The sequence below is a fragment of the Sus scrofa genome, chromosome 1 (assembly GCF_054392235.1).
Source record: "Sus scrofa isolate SSC_HxYL_T2T_F1_AM1 chromosome 1, Sscrofa_HxYL_maternal_Yorkshire_Landrace_v2.0, whole genome shotgun sequence".
In the NCBI taxonomy this organism is placed as follows: Eukaryota; Metazoa; Chordata; class Mammalia; order Artiodactyla; family Suidae; genus Sus; species Sus scrofa.
Window position 1 is genome coordinate 57,961,091 of NC_139383.1, and position 27,426 is coordinate 57,988,516.

Here is a 27,426-nt window from a genome sequence, read left to right on the forward strand (position 1 = left end):
TCTAGATCAGCTTGAGAAAAAGCCAAAGCAAAATCCTCTTTTATACTAAAGTAGGAAAAACGACAGAGCAGGGAAGATATTTCAGACAGTCAAAGAGGAAAAAATAAAGAATATAAGGGAACCAGGTAAAATTATGAAATGTCTAAAGCAACAGCAATAAGAAAAAAGCTGGGCAGGGTCCGAGGTCACAGGTAGCTCCAGGGGTCACCGAGAGCCATGGAAGCCATGTGAAGTGGTATCACCCTCTCTAGGGTATGCTGTCCTACCAGCTCTGGGGTGGGGGTGTCTTGCACTGTCCTGTTCCCGGCCTGTGCCCCTGAAGCGAGACACTGCCCACCGCCAGTTGAGAAGACTAGTCTACATTTCTGCTCTTGGTGGGAAAAGAATCCAGTTTGCTCCTCACCACGGTCACACAACAGACAGCAGAACACTTTATCTAATGGCACATAGAAAGAGCAGAATGTCAAAGAGATTTTTATTGCACCTGGCCAGATAATTATGTACTCAGCATTGTTAACTGATAGGGCAAATACTACACGTATCTATCTCTGGGGAGGCACATTTCCAAAAATGTACTATCAGGTGCTTTTTATTATAATTTTTTTTTCTTGTAGATCATTTCATTTTTCTAGAAGGATGCCAGACACGTTTCCTTTCCATGCTAGGGTGGCCCTTTTGTACTTCGTCAAGCTGGACTGCAAACAACGGAGAAGCGAAGCTGTTTCTGATCCCCTATGGCTCTTACAAGTCCTGCCTCGCTGACTGGCTCCTTCCTCCCCACCAGACCCCCACCTGGCGGGGGGGGGGGGTACAATTCTAGGAGTGTGGCCTTGCTGAAGAACAGAAAAGACCAAGAGCGGGACCCTGAGGACAAAAGAAGTGTACAGATCTGGGTTGCAGGGTGAGTCAGAGAAAGGGAAGAAGGCAAAGAGAAGCCAGGTGCCTCCAAAAATATATATGGACTCTGAATGGTATATTTTTTAGGGGGGAAAAGGGACTTTGGAACCTGTTGTTTCTTCATCACTCAGAAAACATTTTAGCTGATTATAATTGAATGCAGATCTGAGAAAGGGTGTTTAGTTAGTTCTGTGTTTGTTCTGGATGGTAACATTCCTTTAGGAACTTTGGAATCTGCAGCTGGGGGCCTATCACTAAGTCTGGACTTGTCCCAGGGGGAATTCAGCTGATGAGGCTCTCTTCCTGCACAGTGGATTTCCTTCGGCTTTAAGAGGAAGAGGGGAGAAAATATTCTAAGTGATTTAATCCCGTTTACTTGTGCAGTGTTAATAACACTTTAGAGCCTGGAGGCCACTTCTCCCTAGTTGTTTCAGTTCACCCTGGCCACACGGTGATATGGGAGCAAATGTGGCCATATGGTAAGCATGCAGCGTCACATGGAGACCAGTGAATCCCAGTCCCACCACAATCCTTGGCTGGGGTAGGTGTGTGGGTGAGGGAAAGTGTCATCCAGAACGAGGCAGTGAGACCAGCCATTCTCCCCGACAGGGGCTTCACCATATGGGATGTGGTTGGTGACCACCTTGGCAATGTAGGCACAGATCCTTTCATTTCTTTATTTTTGACTGTGCCGTGTTCTGCAGGTTCGATTCCAGGCCAGAGATCGAACCTGCAGCACAGCAGTAACTAGAGTCACAGTAGTGATAATGCCAGGTCCTTAACCCATTGAGCCACCAGGGAACTCCTATCATTGCGTTACCAAATGCATACTGGTCACCTTCCATGGTTCCATAAAGTCTCAGGCACTGGGTGGATAAAACAATGAATCAGGAAGAAAGGGTGCCTGGTCTGAAAGGTTCCAGGCTGATAGGACAGAGACAAGTCAGCAGCCTGATAAGAGCTGGCAATGAGGAGGGTGCTGGCAGAAAGGGCTCTGACTCTGAAGAAATGACACACAGGCCGAAGCCTGGCTGAGGATTAGCTGGGTGTTGGGTGGAAACTGGTGGTGCCTGTGGAATAAAAGGAATGTGCAAAGACACAGGAGAGAACCCAGCACATGGTGTGGGGTGGCATGAGCACAGCTGAGGTGGGGGGTGGGGTGGTGGGGGGGTGGCCACAGGGTGCTCCAGTAGCAGGAGGGTCATTCTGCTCAAGGAGGCTTGTGGCCAGTGGAGAGCCACTGCAATCTGTCATTTGGGAGAGCACTGGGGAAGCTGCTGTGGCTGCAGCTAGAGAACAGCCTGGGTAGGGACCACACTGGGCACAGGAGTCCAGGCAAGCGCCCACTGTGCCTGAACGCACTGTGGAGAGTGGAAGGGAGGTGTGGACAGATTAGAGAGACTGTTAGGAGGAAGAGCTGTTGATGCGTGAGGGCCCAACTCAAGACTAAGAATGATTAAAAAAGGATCCCAGTGCTTCTAACTCACTAAGCAAAGCCATTACCTGGACCCCATGTTGGCAAAAGTAAGGTTCCAGTTGGAAGCCATTTGGGACATGCATCCTGTGTGATGGTTACAGCAGGAATGAAGGTTTGCATAAGTAACCCAGGTAGTTTAGGATTCAGAGTCATAAATTATTGAGGAGAATATGGCTCAGAATTCTATAGCCTAGAACTTTCTTTAAGGGAAGACAACCACTGATGCCAGTCAGTTATTTTAGCTACTGCATGATGTAGGATTTTTAAAAACGCCCAACTTGCTCAGTAAGTCATTCTGGTCTAGCAATGAGAAAGAGGTGAAAGTTCTTATACAGTGTGAGGAGTCCATTAAAAAAAAAAAAGGGAAATAAAGGAGCTCCTGTTGCGGCGCAGCAGAAGCGAATCCAACTCGGAACCATGAGGTTGTAGGTTCAATCCCTAGCCTCGCTCAGTGGGTTAAGGATCTGGTGTAGCTTGCAGCTGTGGCTTAGATCCTGTGTTGCTGTGGCTGTGGCGTAGGCCAGCAGCTAGCTCCAATTCAACCCCTAGCCTGGGAACGTCCATATGCCATGGGTGTGGACCTGAAAAGCAAAGAAAAAAAAAAAAGATAAATAAAGATGAATCGAAGATAGATGAACCAGTAGAAGATAAGATGGCTTGTTGAGGATAGCTATGGTCACGGACAGGGGAAAGGCAACCTTCCTCTCAGCTTCTGTGCATTGATTCTGGGGTTAACTGAGGAAGCAGCTGAGCAGTCCAGTGGCCAGGGGTTCTGAGGCTTCTCTTCTTCCATCATCACTTGAGTGGACTTCAAACTGCAAAGCGGACTTTCTGACCCTGACCCTCCTGCCTCCTTCTTCTAAGAACTCTTGTGATTACACTGAACCCAATTGGATAATCCAGGATGATCTCTCCATCTCAAGATCCTTAACTTAATCCCATCTGCAAAGTCCCTTTGCTATGAAGGTAACATATTCACAGGTTTTGGGGATTAAGATGTGGACATCTTTAGGGGGCTATTATTCTGCCTACCACACTAGGTTATCAGAAAATCTATATAGCTCGTTTCTTCGTTTCTTCCTTCCTTCCTTTCTTTTTTTGTCTTTTGTCTTTTTAGGGACTCACCCACAGCATATGGAGATTCCCAGGCTAGGGGTCCAATCAGAGCTGCAGCTGCCGGCCTATGCCACAGCCACAGCAATGGCAGATCCAAGTCATGTCTATGACCTACACCACAGCTCATGGCAACGCCAGATCCTTAACCTGCCGAGTGAGGCCAGGGATCAAACCCGAGCTCTCATGGATGCTAGTCGGGTTCACTTCCGCTGCACCATGACGGAAACTCCTATATAGCTGGTTTCTTAGATGTATCTTTTTTTTGTTTCCTTTTTAGGGTTGCACTCACAGCATTTGGAAGTTCCCAGGCTGGGGGTCAAATTGGAGCTGCAGTAGTCTGCCTATACCACAGCTAGAGCAACACCAGATCCAAGCCATGTCTTTGACCTACACCACAGCTCACAGCAATGTTGGATCCTCAATCCACTGAGCAAGGCCAGGGATGGAACCTGCATCCTTACGGATATGAACCCACTAAGCCACAAGGGGAACTACTCATAGATGTATTTTATGCCTTCAGTGCTTCAAAACTGAGGCTGCAGACTAAGGCAAGTCCTTATCTAATCCAAGGTGACCTAGGCAATTCAGGTGTTTTAAAATTAAAAAAAATTAAAGCATAGTTGATTTACAATGTTGTGCCAATTTCTGCTGTATAGCATGAAATACACACACACACATACATGAAAAAAATTATAGTTGATTTACAATGTTGTGCCAATTTCTGCTGTATAGCATGAAATACACACACACACATATTCTTTTATATATTCTCATATTCTCATATATATGTATATATGTGTGCGTGTGTGTATATATATATATTTTTTTTCTCGTATCATCCCCCATCATGTTCTATCCCAAGAGACTGGACACGGTTCCCTGTGCCATACACTAGGAGATAATTCAGGTCTTTATGTGATCAAGTGGTGTGAATTGTGGAGTCATCAACAGGTAACGTGGAGAAAAAGTAGGAAAACTTCCGATGTCAGGTATTTTCTCTTGGTTGTCATTTTACATTTTAATTTTTCTCAGCATCCTCTTCATTATTTCTTGGGCAAAGGCAAATTTCTAGTGTTGGGCTTATGGGGACTTCTGTGTGGCACAGAGAGACGTTGAATAAGGGCTAGAGATTCTGGCCATCTCCCCATCTACAGCTGACTGGCTTGGGACCCCAGGGCTTATTTTCTTTTCCCACCTGTTAAAAATCCAGCACTTGCATCTCTCTTGAGGGTTATTATTGTCATCACTGAGGCAAGGGGTTAAGAACACAGGCTCTGAGGTCAGGCAGTCCAGCTTCTATTCCGGCTCCTTGATTTAAGAGCTGACCTTCAGTCAAGTTAATTAATCTCTCTTGCCTCAGTTTCCTCATTTGGCATCTGGGGATAATAACAGCAGCAATCCCATTGTGTCAATAGGTTAAACATGTTAAGTGCATGGCGCAGTGCCTGCCCCATGGCACATACTCAATAAAGGTTATTTTTAATCATCATCATCACTATATTAGATGAAGGGCTGTACCAAAGATAAAAGAGAGCACTTTTTCTTAGTGCTGGGTCAGATGATTTTTAAGACCGAGGTTTTATGGCTCTCCATATATCACAGAAGAAAAATAGCTCCTCGACTTTCTCACTTCCCATGCATCATGCTGCACTAGCAAGATCTTTGAATATTTCTCCTTGCTGCCAATTAAGGGCACCAAGTCAAAACTGATATGTCCCATCATCACCTGCTGACCTTGCTCATAAATCTTAGCTTAATGAAGCATATATATCTTTTTAGAAGAATAGGACATAACATAAACTAGAGGAGTTCCCGTCATGGCACAGCAGAAACAAATCCGACTAGGAACCAGGAGGTTGCAGGTTCAATCCCTGGCCTCATGCAGTGGGTTAAGGATCCGGCGTTGCTGTGAGCTGTGGTGTAGGTCGAAGACACAGCTCAGATCTGGTGTTGCTGTGGCCCTGGCATAGGTCAGCAGCAACAGCTCCAACTGGACTGTTAGCCAGGGAACCTCCATTTGCCGTGGGTGTTGCCCTGAAAAGACAAAATACAAAAATACAAAAATAAATAAAATAAAAATTAAAAAAAAACCCAAAACAAAAAACATGAACTAGAGGGGATATGGATGGGCTCTAGAGTGTTTACAACAAACCTTAACAAAAAGTCAGTGTATAAACTGCATGCCCATAAACACAAATGCTATAATTTCCTTGGTTCAAAGATCATTTTCAAAAAGTAAGTACATCCACATCTCGTGTAGCTTTTAAAGCAGGTTTTACAAGGTCCAACAAGTCAGTTTTGAGAGTAGGCCCTCAAACAGCTCTCTTCCACTTGAAATCTGAAGTGTGGAAAGTGGAGTGGATGTATGTTTTACGGAAAGAGTCAGTGACAGAAACGAGAGGACACTCAGAGCTGTAGCAAGCCAGGAGGAATTTATACAGTGAGTTTTCAGTCGGACTCAGAATTGGCTTGTGTTATCCATTGAAAAAAATCCCATTGATTTTAGGCTTCCAGGGGATGTTTTCTTGGTGAGGCCAGACCCTAGAGCAGGCAAAGCTTCGGATTCTGTGTTTTCAAAAAGATATGAAGAGGCAGAAATTTTGCTAATGGAATACAGGAATGAAAATGAGTATTACGGAGTTCCCGTGGTGGCTCAGTGGTTAACGAATCTGACTAGGAACCATGAGGTTGCGGTTCGATTCCTGGCCTTGCTCAGTGGGTTAAGGATCCAGCGTTAACATGAGCTGTGGTGTAGGTTGCAGAGGCGGCTCGGATCCCGTGTTGCTGTGGCTGTGGTGTAGGTCAGCAGCTACAGCTCTGACTGGACCCCTAGCCTGGGAACCTCCATATGCCGAGGGAGCGGCCCTAGAAAAGGCAAAAAGACAAAAAAAAAAAAAAAAGAAAAAAAAAAAGAAAAGAAAAGAAAATGAGTATTACATTTCTACTTGCTAGTAGTGACCTCAGTATTAAAATTGACGGATTTAGTTCTGTCGTAGTGGCTAAAATTCTTCCATCTTATTATTACCTCTTTAGATAGACTTGAACAACTTCATTTTTTTTAAATTCTTTTTTTGTCTTTTTAGGGCCACACCCATGGCATATGGAAGTTCCTAGGCTAGGGATCGAATCAGAGCAGCAGCTGCCGACCTACACCACAGCCACAGCAAAGCAGGATCCTTAACCCACTGAGCGAGGTCAGGGATTGAACCTGCAACCTCATTGATGCCAGTCAGATTCATTTCCGATGAGCGATGAGGGGAACTCCCGAACAGCTTCATTTTTTCCTCCTCTGTCTCTTTTCCTTTTCCTTTTTCTATTCTAACACTTCTATAACACATAGTGTTCCACTAAAAGAACACCAACTCTGTTAAGTCCATTGAACTTCCTCTTTTGTTTCTCTGACACTAAGATCTTGGTTATTTTGCTCAAATTATTTTTGTATTCACTGGGTACATAATATGTGCTCAGTAAAGCTGGTTTCTTTCTTCTTTCTCTGCTTGGCCCCTACCTAGTAATGCATTTCTGCCTTCAGTCTTTGGTTTTCAAACCACTTGCGATATCAATTGTCTCCAAGAGCCTCCTTCACACTGCCCAGCATTTATTGGGAAGCTTTGCCCAAACTGAGATAACTCTCCTAAGACATCTTGGAGATAAAAAGGCTCAGAAAAAAACAAAGTCCCACTTCTCAAAAATGAAGTGCTCTCCTTCTCATTTCAGATCTGGTGGCAGAAGGGAACTAGCCTTCAGAGATCCCCATGAAATATCTGACAAGATATGTGAAATGTTTTTTTCTTTCTTTGGGCTGCCTGTTTCATAATACAGTCGATGTGCTTCATGAGAAAAACAAGGTCAATTCAATTGATCAAACACGGTTTTGGTGATAGAAACACATACATATAAATGCTCACGCTCTCCCGGTTACAACAATACTGAATCTAATTTAGAGCTGCAAGCGCTAGGAAATGAAGAGTTAATACTTAAACCCCATCCTTAATTCATTCTGTCATGCCTGAGTGTCACTTCTCCCATAGCAAGCAAGATCACCCACTGTTCCGAGGCCACTAGACAGAGAATGAAATCAGCTATAACATTACTGTGTCACAACGGAGGGAATTAGGGATGAGCCTGGAGAACAAGCTTAGGTGTTCTTTGTATGTGAGAGTGGGAAGCAGGTCAGGAGGGGAAGAAAGGGAGACAATACAAAAAGAGGAAGAAAGCTGACACAGTAGCCGCAGGCAGGCTCCTGTTTGGCTACCGTCTAGTCCAACCGAGGGCATCTTTAAGGCAGGGCATGGGCTGCTGCCCACATTACAGCAACAAGGCTCTCAGCAGTCTAAACTCCCAAATAAACTTGAAAACCAGATGAACCTCAGTGATCACAGCTGATGGAATGCTTGGTCTGACGCTTTTGTCCTGCAATTGTGCACAAGGGCAGGAAAAGGGGGGCTTCTCTTACTCAGCTGACGTGCCCCTTGGTTTGCCTCTTTCAGGAATGGTTTGAATTACTGCCCTTTCAACAACCTTATGGGTCACAGACCCGCCAAAAAGAAACAATTGTGCTGTATTTCTTTGTCATGAATCACTGTTTTAATTTTTAAGCCAAGCCAACAGGAAGTATGTGTTTATCCCATGTAACTTTCATTTAATCGTGGAATTAATAAAATCGCTGTTACTTAACAGAAGAGCCCACAGGACTATTTCAGGGCACTGACATATTTAAGGAGGGAATTACCACCCTCTTCTCTGATGCCTGCTTGGTTCCGGGGCAGGTAAAATCACACACAAAACAGCAAAAAGCAAATTACTAAATTGCCTCCCTCATTCACTGTCGTCAGGAGGAGATCTTCTCTCTAGCTAGAAATTCATTTTTCTTAAGGCTTCCTGACTAGCTCCTGCCAATAAGTAATACTCTCAAATTGTCATCTGTCTATAAACTTTTAAAATGTTCTTTTTTATTTTTGCAATTTGGAAATTTTTATTACATAGCAGAGAAGAACGAGCTTGATGTTGTCTGCTAAAATGTACCGTGCATTTCCTCCTTATCTTGTCTAAAGTACATCTCTCAATGAGAAGAATGACATTACAAAATAAGAATTCTTCCTGGATTTATTCAGAAAATACATACGTCTATTCATTATTAGGGCTCTTCAAATTTATTGAAAAATACCTATTTGAACCTAAAACATGTGCAGAAGGTTGGCTATTAGCTTAATCCTAAATTCCGCTCTTATATTTCTATCACAGATGTTCTGTGCTGATAGAAAAGTCTGAGCTATTTGAATTTGCCAGCTTGGATTAATAACTACCCATCTCGAATCATTAATGATGCTGGTTCCAGTTCAGTGATTGAAATGGGTAAAAAAAAATTTCATCTTATTCTTTCCTTATGAAAGAGCCATTGGCTTGGCAATGCCTTTCTTCCTGGAAAAAAGTCCTTTTGAAAGGGAGAATACTAAAAACGGTGTAGGAAGCGCTAGAGAAGAATAGAAATTCATTTTAAAGCAGTGTACCATGTACAAATGCTGTCTTACAAATAGGATTATTTAATTTAAACCTTAGATCTGTCAAGCTCCATTACTTCAAATGGAGCCTGTCGTTTCTTGAGTTCATTATATATCGAGATTATATTACAATTTATGTTAGGTTAAGTCATGGCAGAGATACAAGGCAGTTTAAAAAAAATTACACAGCAGTGTCAGTAAATAGAGCAAAGTCATTGCAGTGTTGGGAAAGGCAAAAAGTCATCTTGCTAAATGAGGATCCAAGCTGTCCTGTACCGAGACTGCTACTAATAAATAAAAGGCCTCTGGGAAAAGTGCTGAGCGTACGCTGGATCTATTTTCAGCTTGCATCAGCAGCTGCTGCCCCTGGGATCACATCTTTACGCATACTCTACACCATATGTAATCACTCCAGTGCTGCAACCAGTAAGATAATGAAAGAGCATGGCATAAATCTATACTTGAGTGGAATGCTAAATGAGAAAAATAATACAAAAAGGGGGGAAATAAACCGCATTTTCAAGTCATTAGGAAGAAAGACTTTGACATATGAAGTGTTGCAACCATTAATAGCACTTATCATATAGAGTGGAGACAAAGAGACAAATTAATCAAACTGACAGAACTGGGACATTTTATGCTAATGCAGGCTCCTGGGTTTTAGTCTGTATTCCTCTGCGTCTGGAAAACTGATACCATTACAGGGCAGGAAATTGCATGAATAACATGCAACAGATCATAAAAATTCACACACCAACTGCAGAAACACTGCCAAAAGCTCTGTAAAAACAAGGATGGAGACCTCAACAGAGGAACTACCAGCAAGTAATGAATGCAAATAAGTCCAGGAATATCTCCCATTCATGCATTGTAATTAACTCTAGGCTTCTCGCTCATAATTACAGAGGTGAAACCGAAGCCTAGCGAGCGAACTCTGCAGCAGCTAGCCAGAGGAGGCCTCCCGGGCCCTGATCCCAGGTCATTTGCCATCGGCTGGGGCCAGGGCCGCTCTGACCTAAATTTACTGCCCAGGTTGGGTTAGCTTTAAAATAAAATGCAAAATAAACATAAAAACATTAACTTGCAACTTGAAAAGGGGGAAGGGGGAGACACATATTGACAATGCAAAAAAAAAATAAGCAAAAATTTTCAGGTATGTTTGTGCGAGTGGTCAGAAGAAAGGGAATCTGGTACTGAAAGGATTTTTATAAAACACTTATAAACAGCCCCATTTGATGAATAAGCTGTACTGAAAAGTGAATGGCAGGAGGGTCCTGGGGAAGGCTCAGCAGAGCAACTGCCCTTTGTTCTCTCAATGTGAACTCCTTGGGTGGCTGGTGGAGGTCAGTCCCCCGGCTCATTTATACGGATGCACAGAGGTGAATGACCGCTGTGTTAAGATCGCTATCCTTCCCCAGGGAAATTGTGGCATCCTTGGCACTGGGAGGAGATGGGTCCCTTAGCTGGGACTCCCAAGAATTTTCACATAAAGAAAAACAACTATATGAATAGAAGTTAGGTGTGGCTAAAAAAATGTGCTTCAGAACTAGAATCCAATGAGATCATCTTTGCTGGCATTCGAATCTCTGGCTCGCAATGATTCCATTCCAGTCCTTCCTCTCATCCTTATTTACTACACACCACAAATTTTCCTGTCTCTAGAACGTTCCTGAAAGATACTCGTCATATGACAAACACTAACCTAACAGCAACCATGTTGGCATGGTCCTAGATGGTCAATACACAGATTAAAAATAACATCACCGCTGTTACCACTCAGAAATCTTTTTTTTTTTTTTTTTTTGCTTTTTTGGCCCAAATCCATGGCAGATAGAAGTTCCCAGGCTAGGGGTCCAACTGGAGCTACAGCTGCTGGCCTACGCCACAGCCACAGCAACACCACATCTGAGGCTCATCTTCAACCTATGCCATAGCCCATGGCAATGCCAGATCCTTAACCCATTGAGCAAGGCCAGGGATTGAACCTGCATCTTCACAGATACTTGTCGGATTTGTTACTGCTGAGCCACATCGGAAACTCTCAATGACTGAGGTTAGAGGGGACTTCTTTTTTTTTGGCTGCATTCATGGCATGTGGAACTTCCCAGGCCAGGGATCAAACCCTTACCACCGCTGTAACCAGAACCACTGCAGTGACAACACTAGATCCTTAACCCACTGTGACACAAGGGAATTCCAGGGCCTTATTCTTCATGCAAAAAGAGATGCTTGAATTAGAGTTCAGAGGTGACAAATGGTATAAATTCTGATTAGACTTACTCACATGGCAATATTTTGGGAAGAAAAAAGATAGAACCCAAATGAAAGATAGAAAATAATTATTTAAGCTTAGCTATGATGAAAATTAATAGGATTTATAATGATTCTTCTTTTAAATACAATTAGAATATTTGCTCTTGGCAAAGAAGAAAATCGGGGAACTTGATGGTGAAACCAGAAAACTGATGCTCAGGTTCTCTTGAACTGATGAACATTTATTTACATTGTTTGTTGCTATGGCCCCTTACTTTAATAAATACATTAAACTGAGAAATAAAATGATGCAAAGATCAGAAAAGAGGTCATATTTAAGAAAGTCTTGAAGAAATGGGAGGACGTAGTATAAGAAAATAATTCTATTTTCAATAGGAATCCCTTTAAAGATATTGGATCTGGGGCGCAGCATTAACTTGACACATGGGCCAAATCTTGAGTCTCTCCTGTAAGTAACTGTTATCTAAGGGAAGCATGTGAGGTGATCTACCTCGGTCAACGTGACATCGTTTGACAGGATTAGACAGAGCTCTGTGTCCGTGGATGACAAGTCCAAGTGGAGTGATGACTACTCTTTGCTCTAATCATGGGGAGCGAAAAAAGGCAGATGGGGGTGGGGCAGGAGGGAAAGCAATGGTTCTCTGGGACTCAGGTTGCTGGAGATGTTTCTTTTGTTTTATGGCTGCACCTGCGGCAAATGGAAATTCCTGGGCTAGGAGTTGAATCAGAGCTGCAGCTGCCAGCCTATGCCACAGCCATGGCAACACCGGATCTGAAGCAATACTGGATCCAAGGCGCATCTACACCTACACCATAGCCTGCAGGATCCTTAACCCACAGATCGAAGCCACAAATGGAACCCACATCCTCGAGGACACTTTGTTGGGTTCTTAACTCACTGAGCCACAACAGGAACTCCTGGAGATGTTTCTTTTCTTTTTCTTTTCTTTTTTTTTGGTCATTTTTAGCTGCCCTGTGGCAAATGGAGCTCCTGGGCCAGGGATCAGATCAGAGCCACAGTCTCGACCTCAGCTGTAGCTGCAGCAAGGCCAGAACCCTAACCCACTGAGACGGGCCAGGGATATAACCCGAGTCCCAGAGGCTCCCAAGATCCCAAGTTCCACCACAGTGGGAGCTCCTGGAGATGTTTCTTAATAGAAGGCTTATACGTGCAGCCACAGTTGTGAGTTTGGGGAGGTCAGTTTTTCCTGGAGAAAAGAGTCTAAATTCATTGCTGAGACAGGGGAACAAAGACAGGGGATGAAAGTATAGAACGGGGAATATGAGGAAAGGGTATGAAGGCTCCAATGGCAAATGGGAGTGGTCTTGGTGGCCTGGCGCAAATGGGAAGAGGGAGGTACCCACTTGGAAACAAGCACTATTGAATCAGAAGCTACTAGAAGGAGTTTGTGGTATCATATTTCCAGAATTGAGGTTTTTTTGTTTTTTGTTTTTTTTTAAACCATTAAGAGCAATATAAGTCTTTTTCTCAGGTTGTTCAGGTCCTTTTTTGAATACAGATGTCTAGAATTTGATGGCTTCTTATTTTTCTTTCTCTGAAAGGCACGTTTCGGGAATGTATTTTAATATTACTGTGCCTTTCAGACATACATTCAGATATAACTCTAGTGTGTGTGAATTATAATAAACATCTGAATGGAACTTTATGGATTACAAAACATGAATTTTTCATATTATTACATCACTTCTTCCTCCCCCACACTTGAAAAGCAAAGTGTTTATGATTCTTATTCTCATTTTCTATGACAATGTGCTGTGGAGAGTTTCAGCAATCTGCCCCCGGTCGCTGGGTGTGAGTCTGAGCCCCGTACTTCGGATCATGTGTGATCCCCTCCATGTCTCTACAGCCTTTCTAAAAGCAGCTCTGCCACGGTTTCTTTTTCTCACTCCAACCAAAATCTGTTTTTCCATTTTGATGACTACTCTTACATATTTCAAGAAAAAGCGTAGGTGTTGTGCATTACAAGAGCCAGAGACGAAGACCAAGAAGGCAGGGACCACAGAAGAGACCCTGGCCTTGGACTTTCCCACCACAGGGCTGACTCTCATCTATGATTTGACTCCACTTGCACATGCTGGAAGCTTCTGTTTAAACCTTTGGGAACTATCCTAAACGTCTATGGGAAATCACCATCTTCCTCCTTCTTTAGGTGAGGGCCAAAATTCTCCATAAAGAAGTACATTGCTTTTGAACAGTGTCACAAGATCTTTATTTCCTCTGAAGTATGTCAAAGTTGTATAATGTGCTAATTTTTTTAAAACGGCAAGGCATTTGTTGTTTTTCTATTTAGGAACTCTGAGTATCAGGAATATTATAAGCTGTTTCCTTTTTAATTTTGCTTCTTACCCAGCATATGATGTTACGCATATACTTTAGTAAATAGCATAAGTTTTGTAAAAAAAAAAAAGTTCATTGCTTTGAATAGAACATAATCCTTACCTCTGTTTTACAGGGTTTCTTTTCACTCATTCATTCACCAAATATTTGTTGAGCACCTACTATGTGTCAGACACTGTGCTGAGCTCTAAGGACAGAATGGCAAACAAAAAAGGCAGGCATGATACTTGGAACTTGCACTCTGGTCCTGCACTGTCCAATATGTTGGTCACTAGCCACAAGTGACTGTGTGCATTAAAAGACATTGCAATAAAAATTCAGTTCCTTGGTCCCTCTAGCTGCATTTCCAGTGCTTGATGGCTACATGTGACTAGCGACCACCACACTGGACAGTGAGGAAGAACATGTCCCTCACTGGACAACACTGATCTAGAGGAAGGAACAGATAACAAACAAGCAAGTCGACGAGTGTGTATTTGAAAACTGTGACACAACTGTAGGTCTTCTCTCATTTTCTTTGGTCTTTAAAAGTCATCTGTCTCTTTTCCAACCAACACACCTAATTTCACGGCCTCATTACTTCTGGCTGAGGCTGCTGCAACAACCCGGCCATTGTTTCTCTCTCCCTGAGTCCTTCCTTTGTACTGCTGCCTAATTCATCTTCCTAAGGACAATCACTTTAGCAACCTGTTTCCTGCAGAATAGAACCCAAGCCCCTCAAGCATGGCATGCACGGCTCTTTATCAATGGGCTCAACGGACCTGTCCCTGCCTTGTTCTCTCCCTATCCTACACTTTAGCCACAGAAAATGGGGTTACTGATAGCAAATCCATAGCCTTCCCTATCCATTCTTACGTTATGAGGATGTCCGCAACAGCCAAACAAATAGACCTTCTTTAGAACTTCACTGAGCTCAAATAGGAGATGGGAAGGAGGGAGGAAGGGAGGCAGAGATGTGGTTCCTCGGAATTGAGATGGGAAAAGTGTAAATCACCTAAGCATGTCCTGAAGAAATTCTCAGCACAAAGCAGTGGTCAGTGTCATTCTCTGTCTTTCCCATAAGGAGGGGTATAGAAATAGGTGAGGAAGCGATACAAATGTTTAGGGACTTAAGCAGGAGAGCTAGGCTATTTTGGAAGAAATGTACAAATCAGATAAGCAAAGAACACACTAAGTATTTTCAGCTAAATGTACTTAATGCACAAAGCCTTATATTTTCTTCTTCTTCTTCTTTTTTTTTTTTTTTTTTTTTTTTTTTTTTTTTTTTTTTTGGCTTTTTAGGGCCGCATTCATGGCATATGGAGGTTCCCAGGCTAGGGGTCTAATCAGAGCTGTAGCCACCGGCCTACGCCAGAGCCACAGCTACTTGGGATCCGAGCTGCGTCTGTGACCTACACCACAGCTCACCGCAACGCCGGATCCTTAACCCACTCAGCAAGGTCAGGGATTGAACCTGCAACCTCATGGTTCCTAGCTGGATTCACTAACCACCGCACCACGATGGGAACTCCTATATTTTCTTCTATTTTATACAAAACTTATGAAAATAGGCATGACCCGTGTTCCCAATAAGATGTCACTGTGGCTTTCTTTAGGTAGGGATTCTATAAAACAGACAGGACCAATAGACAAAAAAGGCACTGAATTATGGTGTGTCTAAGACTACAGATACTTATGACCTGATGTCACAATTTTTAATATTTTTCCTTAATGCCACTCTCTTTAAAAAATAAACTTTGCTTAGAAAGAAATTCATCCTGGAGTTCCCTCGTGGCTCAGTGGGTTAAGGATCTGATGTTGTCACTGCTGTGGTTCTGGTTACTGCTGTGGCTCGGGTTTGACCCATGGCCCAGGGAACTTCTGCATGCCCCAGGTGTGGCAAAAAAACAAAAACAAAAACAAAAAACAAAACTCTTCCTAAGCGATATTGTTTATGAAATCTCAGGTTTCACATTTGAGTTACACTTTTCTAATACATATTAAAACAAACCCAGTGATTCTGAAAACAAGTTCTTCATATGCCACTTGAAATCATTTCACTCCCAAGTTGTGCTACAGATATTCATATGATGGGAAATACTGGGATCAGGAGGCTGAATAGTTATTGCGGCTAAGTGCTGAGGTGGGAGACTTCTGGACACGGCCTCTCGTCGTTTCCAGCCTGGAACACAGGAAGAGGATGTATATCACACCCCTGCGGTGGGGGGCGTGTTACTGCTCTGTAGAATGAAGTGGTAAAAGGTGGCAACGTGTTGGTGGTTAGTCACTGAGCAGCTATATTATTGGTATCCTTTCTGGGGCTGGTAAGAATGAGTGATCAATGCTGACAAGGAGCCCAGGGCTTTCCAAATGCCTCAACCCTTTGTGGGGAAAGAGGCCACCTGGGAGGCTCGCAGGCAGCAATGGGGCTCCTGGGTTTGGGTTTGCAGGTGGCCTCAGGGGGCCTGGGGAGCAGCTCCAGCCTCTGTGGGCACAGGCCATCTTCTCCCTGTCCTGTCCAGAGTTCCAGATGCTGCTGGGAGGTGGCTGCAGCCGGGTGAGGGCGGGATGCTGACGTTCTCCTATCAAGGGTGCACAGAGTTGATCGTGCCCCTGCAAGTGACACAGGGCCACCTCTGGGCTTGTCATGACATCATCTGAATTTGTTCGTCTCCATAGGGACTCAGCCGGGTGGTGCCTCCACAGCTTCCTCAGAGGTTTAGGGAGAAAAACCTAACTCCCCAAATAAGGGGGATTTTATGTAACTCTTCTGCCATGTCTTCTCACCTCTGCAGTGTGGCTGAGCTCCTAGAAAACCAGTGTTAAAGCACTTCAGCAAGAAGCCGGGGATTTCAAAGCCCCTTCTAACAGCTGTTAATGGTTGTCAATGAGCGGCAGACACTGGGGCTGGAGGGAAGGGAGCCAAAAATAACTCCACAGCCGCGGGTTTTCAGGATTCAGTAATTTCTGATGCTGGAAAAAAGGGGCTTGAGCAGTGCATGTACATACAGCTCTAGGAAAACAGGGGCTGGGAGGACGAGGGCTCTGGGCTGCAGCTTGCACACCCCAGCCCTGCTCCAGCAGGACCTTTTTTTAAACCTTCCTCATCAACCCGCTATCTGTGAAAGACAGGAAAAGGGAAAGAGGAAAGACAGGAAGGCAGACTGCTGTTGGTGGTGATCTGAACTCAGCCCCTGCAGGGAGGGTATGGGCTCCTAGTGCCTGGGTCGTGTCCTGATGGAGCTTTGTGACAGGATGGTTCTTTTCAGTGCGTGTTTCTGGCCACGCCCATGGCAAGTGAAAGTTCCCAGGCCAGGGATCGAACCCATACCACAGTAGTGACCTGACTAGCAGGAGTGACAATGCCAGATCCTCATTTCACTGAGCCACCAGGGAACTTCTCTGTGGTTTTTTTTTTCGTTTGTTTGTTTTTTGTTTTTTTGTCTTTTTAGAGCTGTGGTCTAATCGGAGCTGTGGCCACCGGCCTACGCCAGAGCCACAGCAACGCCAGATTCGAGCTGCTTCTGTGACCTACACCACAGCTCATGGCAACGCTGGATCCTTAACCCACTGAGCAAGGCCAGGGATCGAACCTGCATCCTTATGGATACTAGCCAGGTTCATTACCGCTGAGCCACAATGGGAACTCTCTGCTTTCTTTCTGACAGAGATGTTTAGCACCATGGGCTTCAGAGACTCAAAGTTTTTGTTTTGTTTGCTTTTTCTAATATCCATCTTCCACTTCTGTTTTTTAAATCCTATCCCATTCTTGTCAGCCATTTCCCCAAGAATTACAGTAACTTTTGTTTTTTATCATTTTTATAATGTATACACATAAGGGAGGATTTTTTCCCCCTGGCATTTCCCCCGTCACTCCATCCAGATGTGCATATGGTACTTTTAAAACTTCCCACCCTCTCTCTGAGAGTTTTGATGCATTTAGTGAGTAAAACTAAGTCTCTGAATTCCATCTGAGTTGTATACTTGATATTTCTGGGTTTGGCAAACATACCACCACCCACTCAGAACCTAGACAGGAAAGTGGCAGATCATTTAAGCTTCATTAGGAACAAGTCATGCCAACATAACTTCATTTCTGGTTTTGATGGGATCACTGCTCAGAGAATGCAGAAGAAATAGCATCCCAGGATTTCAGCACGGCAGCTGACATCTTTTGGGTCATTCTGTAAGTGATATGAAAAAACGAGGTCTAGAAGATACTAAAATTAAGCAATCAGTGGTTGAGTAATGGGTTAATGCCGACTTCAACTTAAAGAAAAGTGTCTGGTCATAAGACCCAGCCTCATCTGCCTACTCCATCATGCTTAACTTCTGTCTCTGACTTGGAAAAGGCCTGGGTGGCAAGCTGGTAAGATACTCTAGGAAACAGACTCAGCACCCTAAATGATGACCACAGGCTGATATTATGGGGTAAATGTATTTGGAGGCGTTCCCACCATGGCGCAGCAGTAACAAATCCGACTAGGAACCATGAGGTTTCGGGTTCTATCCCTGGCCTCACTCAGTGGGTTAAAGCTCCAGTGTTGCTGTGAGCTGTGGTGTAGGTCACAGACGTGCCTCTGATCCAGCATTGCTGTGGCTCTTGCACAGGCTAGCTCCAATTAGACCCCTAGCCTGGAAGCCTCCACGTGCCATGGGTGTGGCCCTCAAAAGACAAAAAAGACAAAAAAAAATGCAATTTAACAAAAATGGATGGCAATTCCTGTACTGGAATTAACAAAGTCAAGTTTGGACAGTGCTGGCTTAATGAGGTGTGTCAGTACTGTGACACAATTGTCAGGAATCTTAACACAATCTGGGATACGTCAAGAGCTGTATGATGCAGAGATGGGGCTATAGCTTCACTCTCTTCTTCACTGTTCAGATCACATCGAGATGCTTGTATTTAGTCCTGGCGCTGTATCTCAACAGGCCAGATCAAAAGGTGTCATGACGTACACTGAAGCCACGTCCCAGGTGGAAATGGAACCAGGGATGTTAAACCCAGAGGAGGGTAGATATGTGGGGCCCAGACAAGAGTTGGCTTGAGAGAGCTAATGGGCTATGGTGGAACAATGAGACAAGATTTGTTCTCTTTCATTCCAGAGAGCATAAATAGTGTTGCCAATGAAAATTTAAGGGCGGTAGATTTCTGTGAAAAATGAAGAAGAATTTTCTAGTAATCACAGTTGTACAAAATGGAAGGGCCTCTCAAACAGTGAGGGGCTCTGAACTGCTGGAAGTGTTTCAGCAGAGGCTGGAGAGCTACCTATGTCATTATCATAAAAGGATTCTAAATTGGATGGGAGATGGGACTAAATGACTTCTAATATGCCTTATCTTTTAACCTTTAAGCCTTGATAGTCTTCACTTCCTACCACAATAATTGAGAGGAGTTATGGTTCTTAGTATTTCTTAAACACTTTTATACAAAAATTGACAAGGAAGAAAGAAAGACAAGGTTGGATATTATTTTCATTTACTCCGGATACGGCTGGCAAAATATATGGACTTGTGAGTTGGCAAAACAAACAGAGCTTTCTGAAACTTTCCCAAGTCTCCTATAAGCCTGTGAATGACACATCCTTCAAGCCACTTTAGTTTGGAATTCTGACCTAGACCAACCAGTCTGCTGAGCTCACGAACAACTTGCAGAGAACACAGGGAGCCTTGATAGAATGGAATGAAAGGCAGTATTAAACAAAATAAAGAAGTCAGTGATTTCCTACATATGAAAAATTTCAAAGGCCATCGTCTCTACTCAACAAAAATTCAACTGTACAGTTGCAGAACCTGGAAATTAAACAAACGCAGACTCAGCAGTCCAAGCTTCAAGACATTTACACAGGCATTATTTTCCTTGCTGAACAAGTAAGCCCTTTCTATTTAGACCTGTCAGGGGAGCAAGTGTAGTCCGTCACAGGGAACCAGAGTTTTGTTTGAATGGATAGACGCATGCCCCATCTTGTCTATTTCCTGGGCTTGACATAATAACCGCCATTAAAAAAATATCATAAAAGTCGTACACACCCTGCCACTCTGTACACTCTAAAATGGCAGGAGAAAATAGCCCTAAGCCTTTCCTCTCTAATAATCCCTTGAACAAGTTTTGAGATGGAACCAGGTAATCTCAACATCTTCTGATGAGTGGAAAATAAACCAGAAGCGATGACTACAAGTCAAAGAGATGGAGGACATAAGGCAATGGAATAAGTGAGGTGAGGTGAAGGATATATTCTAGAACATGGCAACACGTACTGTGATTTACTCCTGGTCAGTTTTCAATAAATATCTATAATTTATCAAGCGTGGTCACAGCTTAGGAGAGAACATAGTTCTGTACCAGCAACCTGAAGCAGAGGCGAAAAAGATGCTCCTACAAGGATAGGGCTGCCTGGGATGTTGGAGGTGACTGCCCTAGCTCCTGTTCAGACATCTGTTTCCTGGCTGAGGGTTAGGAGCTGAGTCTGGGTTGGAATTTTTTGGATGGTTCTCCCAAGTCTGTGACCTTTCTATCTAAATAGTGGTTCTAACTCAAAATCTACACACTAAGTTGAGGTGAACAATTGAACTGGGCCTCATGCTGTCAAGCTGGCACTGGAGGGGTCGTCTCTTGACATTGGCTCTGATCACAGATGGCCATGCTGGTGCAGGGGCGGGCCCTCCAGTTCTACAGGATGGAGCAGGGAAGAAGCCTTGGATGGTAAGATGAGTACCCCCCTACAGAAATCTTCTTTAACTCGAAGCAAGTTACAATGTACAAATAATAGCATGCATTTTATTTCAAAAAAGAACTGAAGTGAATCCTAAGATCCCAAAATAACCTAATACAGACTGAGCAACCAGTGGAGGTCAGACTCCATAGGACCCAGAGAAATATACAATTCTGAGACAGGCTGAGACCTGGGACCTTTTGCTGCAGTGCTTACATCTGGACAAATGTCTCCACAAGCAACAAAACACAAAGAAGCTGTAAGGGACTAAGAATAACTTCATGCATACACAACGGAGGCAAATTATGGACAACGAGATAAAAGCCAATTGCCACCTCTGAAATGCTGAGAGCAAAAGCAGCATATTGGGAGCAAAAGCAGGGTGCTACACATGCCCCCTGCACACATCACCAAAGGGGTGGGCAAATCATTAAGCCACCCTGGCCAGACTCCTGGACCCGCCCCTACGCTCACCCCATGTAAGGAACCCAGCTCACCTCCCCTCAGGAGTAAGAGAGCAAGGGAACCTGTTACTTGATTTTGCTCCCCCTAGCTGCAGTAAGAGCCCCAGGAAAGCCTTGCCTGAATTTCTTGCCTGGCCTCCTCAATTTCTATCGATTAAGGAGGCCAAGAACTGTAGTCAGTAACAGTTCAACAACTGATTAGAAAAGGGACCCAAGTATGTATGAAGCACAAAGAAAGCTGGATTTTGGGAACTTCTGTATCAAAAGACAACTGCTTTTTTTTTTTTTTTTTTGTCTTTTTGCCTTTTCTAGGGCTTCTTCCCACGGCATATGGAGATTCCCAGGCTAGCAGTTGAATCAGAGCTGTAGCCATCAGCCTACACCACAGCCACAGCAATGCCAGATCCAAGCTGAGTCTGCGACCTACACCACAGCTCACGGCAATGCTGGATCCTTAACCCACTGAGCGAGGCGAGGGATCGAACCCGCAACCTCATGGTTCCTAGTCGGATTTGTTAACCACTGTGCCACGACGGGAAATCCGACAACTGCTTTTTAAATAACTGATAATAGATACTTATGAACTAGAATAGAAATGAACTAGAAATAGAAATTTGTAGGAATTTCCGTTGTGGATTGGTGGGTTATGAACCCAACTAGTATCCATGAGGATGTGGGTTCAATCCCTGGCCTTGCTCAGTGGATTAAGGATCCAGCATTGCCCTGAGCTGTGGTGTAGGTTGCAGACTCGGCTCAGATCCCGAGTTGCTGTGGCTGCGGTGTAGGCTGGCAGCTGCAGCTCCGATTTGACCCCTTGACTGGGAACTTTCATATGCCAAGGGTGCAGCCCCAAAAAGCAAAACAATAAACAAACGAACAAACCTAAGAAATCTGCCCCCAGTGGAGCCAGACTAGACCACTAACTATTTTGACATTAAACCCAGCAGAGGATAACCAATGGATGCGCTGGGAAACTTAGGGATAATTTTGAAGTCTTTTTCTTATGAGTTAATGATGATAATAACCATGTTTAGAAGACCCATACATAGCTACAAAATGCTGGAGGGCTTATACACAAACACACGCACACATCAGATAAGTGTGTCTAGAAAAATCAAGGGGAGATGGGTGAGAGAAATACCTACAGTTATAAAAGCCTTATCCCATGGACTCTGCTTGTTCTCTCTGTCCAAAGGCATTCCAATTATTAGAACTTGTATATGTGTATTTTTTGGTTGCACCTGAGGCATGTGGAAATGCCCAGGCCAGGAATCAATCTGTGCTGAAGTTTCGACCTGTGCCACAGCTGAGGCAGTGCTGGATCCTTAACACAATGCACCACAGGGGAACTTCCTAGAACTTGTATATATACATATCTATATCTATATCTATATCTATATTTTAATGGAAGTAAAGCTGTTAATGTGTTGTTAATTTAAAAAATTGCGATAAAAAACGTATAACATAAAATCTACCATCTCAATCATTTTAAGGGCCGTTGTTCAGTAGCGTATATTCACACTGTTGTGAGACAGATCCCCAGAATTTTTTTCACCTTAAAAATGTGAAGTTCTATAATCATTCAACAACTCACTTTTACCTCCTAGGACTCAGCCTCTGGTACCCATCATTCTATTTCTGTTTCTATGAATTTGACAAATTTAGATATCTCATATAAGTGGAATCACACAGTGTCTGTCAGGTTTTTTTTTGGTCTTTTTAGGGCTACTTGTGTGGCATATGGAACTTTCCAGATAGGGGTTGAATTGGAGCTACCGCTGCTGGCCCATGCCACAGCCACAGCCATGCCAAATCAGAGCTCATGGCAACACTGAATCTTTAACTCACTGAACGAGGCCAGGGATCGAATCTGCGTCTTCATGGATACGAGTAGGGTTTGTTACTGCTGAGCCCCAGTGAGAACTCCCCGTATTTGTCTTTTTTGTGACTGGCTTGTGGCTTGTGACATAAACTCTGACAAGTGGGGAGAGAGGGTTTGAAGAACGAGAGAGAGAGGGCAAATCCTTCCCGTTCTGTTTCTGGCTTTGGCTAGAGAGAGAGGTCTCTGGAGTGTTCTCTGGGGCTGGACCGCAGTTGGCAGGATATATTACAGTTGCGGAGAGAACATCCTCCTTAGCTGAGTGGGTTCAAGGCTCATCATCTCCACCAATAAGCGTCTACCGAGGCCCCTGTCAGAGCCCCCATCTCAAGTACAACTCTGAGGTCCATGGAACCTCAGCAATTCTTTAAGAATTCTCATGAAAAGCTCTCAGCATCTTCCTGGGGGAGGAAGAATTTGAATAAATAAAGCCGCATTATTTTAAGCGCAGCCTCTGTAGGAATCTTGGAGAGAGAGCAGAAGAGGCAATGGAATGTGAATGAATAGTCTCTGAGCTGCCAGAGGCTGCTCTTGAGGAACGAAATATGCTCAGAATGTGTGTCCCTCATGGACGCAGGCGTGGGGCACAGGAGAGAGGGAAATTTGGGTTCAAAACTGAAAGGCAGTCTGTGAAATTCAGTCATGTGTCTAAGGGGGTCATTGGCCAAAAATGTCTGGGAACCACTGTGACACTGGGATGAACCTTGCAGGGCCACTCCCACCAATGCCGCCTCACATGTCACTGTGAACAGAGCCACATCTTCAGCACGAATTCCCCCTTTCCCACCGAAACTTCTACCCAGTGCCCAGAACAGGGGAGGCCTCCAACAGGGGCTCCACGAGGGAGCTGGACTCCTGAAGCCAGGAGACAGGGCCAACTGGGAGTTAACCTGTTCATCTGTGCGGACAGAGCATCACCTACCAATAGGTTAATTTGTAAGTGAAAAAAAAAAAAATCTCATGAAAAGAGAAATTCTCCTACGATGAGATTCTCAGTAGAGCTTCAGGGTGCTGACTCTCCCTCCCCCTGGCTGCTGACTGCCACCCACCCCCCCCCCCCAGCCCCCAATCTTGCCCTCCACGCACCCACCCCTCCTGTCCTCTCTCAAACCTGCTCCTCTGCAGTCCTCCTTTCCCACCTCAGTTCAGGGCAACTCCCATCCTTCTGGTGCTTAGGGCCCAAATTCTCAGTCATCTTGAGTCTTTTCTTTCTCTCACATCCCACTTCCAATCAGCTAGTGGGAAGTTCTGGCAGCTTCACCTTCAAAACAGAGTCAGATTCCAAACCTGTGCATTCCTTCCCTGCTACCACTCTCATACAAGGTACCTTTCGCTTGAATTACTGTAGGAGATGCTTAACTGATACCCCTACTTTCACCCTCGCCCTTTTGTAGCCTATTCTCAACTGGGCATCCAGAGCCATCCTTTAGAAAGATAGGTTGGATGACATAACTACTCTATCCAGACCCCTCCAAAGGACCCCATTTCACTAAGTAAAAGCCAAAGTCATTAATAGGGCTCCATCAGGCCCTCCACGACCTGTCTCCTTCGAACACCCCAGCTCTAGCTCTCATCTCTAAATGTCACCTGCTCAGGGAGCCCTTTGGAACTGCTGTATTTAAAATTTCACCTAAATGTCCTGCAAGTGAAATGTCCATTAACAGGTGAATGGATAAAGAAGATACAGTGTACACACACACACACACACACACACACACACACACACACACACACTGGAATACTACTCAGCTATAAGAGAACAATATTATGCCACTTTCAGCAACATGGTTGGACCTAGGGATTATCATATTTAGTGAAGTCAAAGAAAGGCAAATATTTTATAATATCACTTACATGTGGAATCTAAAAAAAAAAGATACTAATGAACTCACAAAACAGAAATACACTCACAAACATAGAAAACAAACTTTTGGTTACCAAAGGGGGAAGGGGAGGGAAGGATAAATGGGGAGTTTGGGATTAACAGATACACATTACTATATATATGATGGATAAACAACAAGGACCTACTGTATAGCACAGGGAACTATATTCATTATCTTATAACCTATAATGGGAAAGAATCTGAAAAAGAATAATGCATATATGTATATGTATAGCTGAATCACTTTGCTGTACACTCAAAACATTGTAAATCAACTATACCTCAATTAAAAAAATTTTTAAAATATTCGATACCAAAAAAACACAACAAACTAAACAAAACATAAATTTCAATTCCTGCCCTCTCAACTACTCCCCTGCCTGCTTTATTTCCTCCTGGTGACACTGATTGCCATCATACATATTCTGGTTTACTGTATGTGCTAGGAAGCAGAGAGTGTACCCATTAAAAAATTTTTTTTTTAAATTAAAGTACAGGTGATTTACAATGTTTTGCCAATTTCTGCTATACAGCAAAATGACTCAGTTGTACATATATGCACATTCTTTTTTTTTACATTATTTTCCATCATGGTCTATCAAGCATACCCATTTTGTCCCTGCTACATCTTGTACTTAGAAGAGCACACATGGCTGGTGTTCAGTGTAAATCTGGTCAATGAATGAATGGCTCCTTCTGGTCACTCAGGTCTCAGCTTAGAAGCCTCCTCTTTGGAGAACCCTTCCTTGGCCACCCTGTCTAATGTCACTTCTCCCTCGATGAGTATCTATTACATCACCCTGTATTATTTTGCTTCTATCACTCAGCACAATCTAAAGTCAACTGGTTTTTATGACGTTGTACCTCAACTATACTTCAATAAAACTTTAAAAAATGAGAAAAAAGTTATCTCTTTTGCTTAGTTGTCTTTTGCACTAAAATGTAGGCCCACGAGAGCTCCAATTGACTCTGTCCTGTCCATGACTACATCCCCAGCATTTCGAACAGGGTTTGGCACACAGTAGGTGCTCAGTAAATGCTTCTTGTGAATGGAGCACCTTCATGATAAAACCAATCCAAATTCATTATTTATTGTCCTCAATGTTTTATCTTGAAAATTCCAATGTATAAAAAAGATGAAAGAAATATACATCCATACACTTTTAATCTTGATTTACCAACTGTTAAATTTTGCTAAATGTGTGCCTTCCTTCTTTGTATCTTTATTGTCTTATCTACCTCCCCTCCACATATACATTTCTTTCCAAAATGACTTGAAAGTAAATCATGACATTTCATTCCTAAATACTTCAGCACATATCTCTTGAGAACACTTAAAAAAATTTCTATTGTGGATTTTTACTTTATTTTTTTAGGGCTACACCTGTAGCATATGGAAGTTCTCTGGCTAGGGGCAGAATTGCCAGCCCATGCCATAGCCACAGCAACACCAGATATGCAACTTGTGGCAACACCGAATCCTTAGCCTACTGAGCGAGGTCAGGGATCAAACCTGCATCCTCATGGACACTAGTCAGGTTCTTAACAGGCTGAGCCACAATGGGAACTCCTCCTTGAGAACATTTTACATAACCAAAACACCAATTTCCTACTCAAACAAGTCACGTTGACACATGTACAAACTAATATACGGTCTACATTCAGTTTCTAAATTGCTCCAAGGATGTCCTTCGTAGATTTTTTTTTTTCCACTCTGGAAGCCAATCAAGATCACTCATTGCATTTGGTCCCACTTAATTTCCTTTGATCTAGGGAGAGTCCCCATCATTTTGCCTTTCATGACTGACATTTTTGAAAAGTTCAGAGCAGCTGTCTTGACAAATGTCCAAGAGAGAATGTCTAGCCACAGAACTATGTTCAAAAGTTAATCTAACTTATTCTTTTATTCTGTGAGGCTAATTAACCAGTTTAATATGCAGTTGAGTTCCTTTTCTCTATTTGTTTTAAATTTTAGGACCTGTTGCTTTTCATCTTTTTGATTGAATTTTAACTTCCTGATTGTGGAAAACATTTAAATGGTTCAAAAGTCAATACCAAATAAAAAGATACATTCAGAGAGTCTCAAATCCTTTCTGTTTTCACCACTTTCCATAGGTCATTTTCTCACAGTTTTTATCTTTTCTGTTTTTTGAATAATATATGCAAATGTATAATTATAAATTATACATATGCATCATAAATACATATTGATATTTTTCCTTGTTTCTTAATCAAAAATAAGCTTACCATATCTAGCTTATATACTCTTCTGCATCTTGTTTTTGCTTTCTAAAATATATCCTGGAAATTACTCCCTATCAGTTCATGGAGATCTCTTTTTCTTCCATATGGCTGCATAGTTAGTGGTTGTGTTGCTGTACATATGTGGATAATCTTGCCCATATGTTGTTTTGTTATTTGCACAAAGCCATTATTTTTTAGTAGGCCATTATGGACTGAGTTGTGTCTCCCCAAATTCATATGTTGAAACCCTCATCCTCATGTAACCGTATTTGGAGAAAGGGCCTTTAAGGAGGTAGTTAAGGTTAAATGAGGTTAGAAGGGTGAGGCCTTGAGCCAACAGAACTGGTGTCCTTGTAAGAAGAGGAAGAGAAATGAGCATCCTCTCTGTCTCTGTGCACAGGGAAAGGCCATGTGAGGACACAGTGAGAAGGTGGCCGTCTGCAAACCAAGGAGAGAGGCCTCAAGACAAACCAAACCTGCAGACACCTTTGGTCTTGGACTTCCAGCCTCCAGAACTGTGAGAAAATAAATTCCTGTTGCTTATGCCACCCATTCTGTGGTATTTGTCATGGCAGCCTGAGCAGACTAATATATGGGTATTAGAAGAGTTAAGTACTCTAGATTTCTGGAGTTACTGT

General features: G+C 43.3%; 1 protein-coding gene and 1 long non-coding RNA gene across 11 annotated transcripts in view; both read right to left on the reverse strand.

Moving 5' to 3' along the window:
- Positions 1–27,426, reverse strand: part of BACH2 (BTB domain and CNC homolog 2) — a 379,609-nt gene that overhangs the window by 41,342 nt on the left and 310,841 nt on the right. The window lies entirely within an intron of this gene.
- On the reverse strand, positions 17,405–26,493 carry LOC146406105 (uncharacterized). The gene is made up of 2 exons (XR_014806001.1): positions 22,113–26,493; positions 17,405–21,242 (listed from the first exon to the last, which is right to left on the reverse strand). It is a non-coding gene; the product is annotated as an uncharacterized LOC146406105 (long non-coding RNA).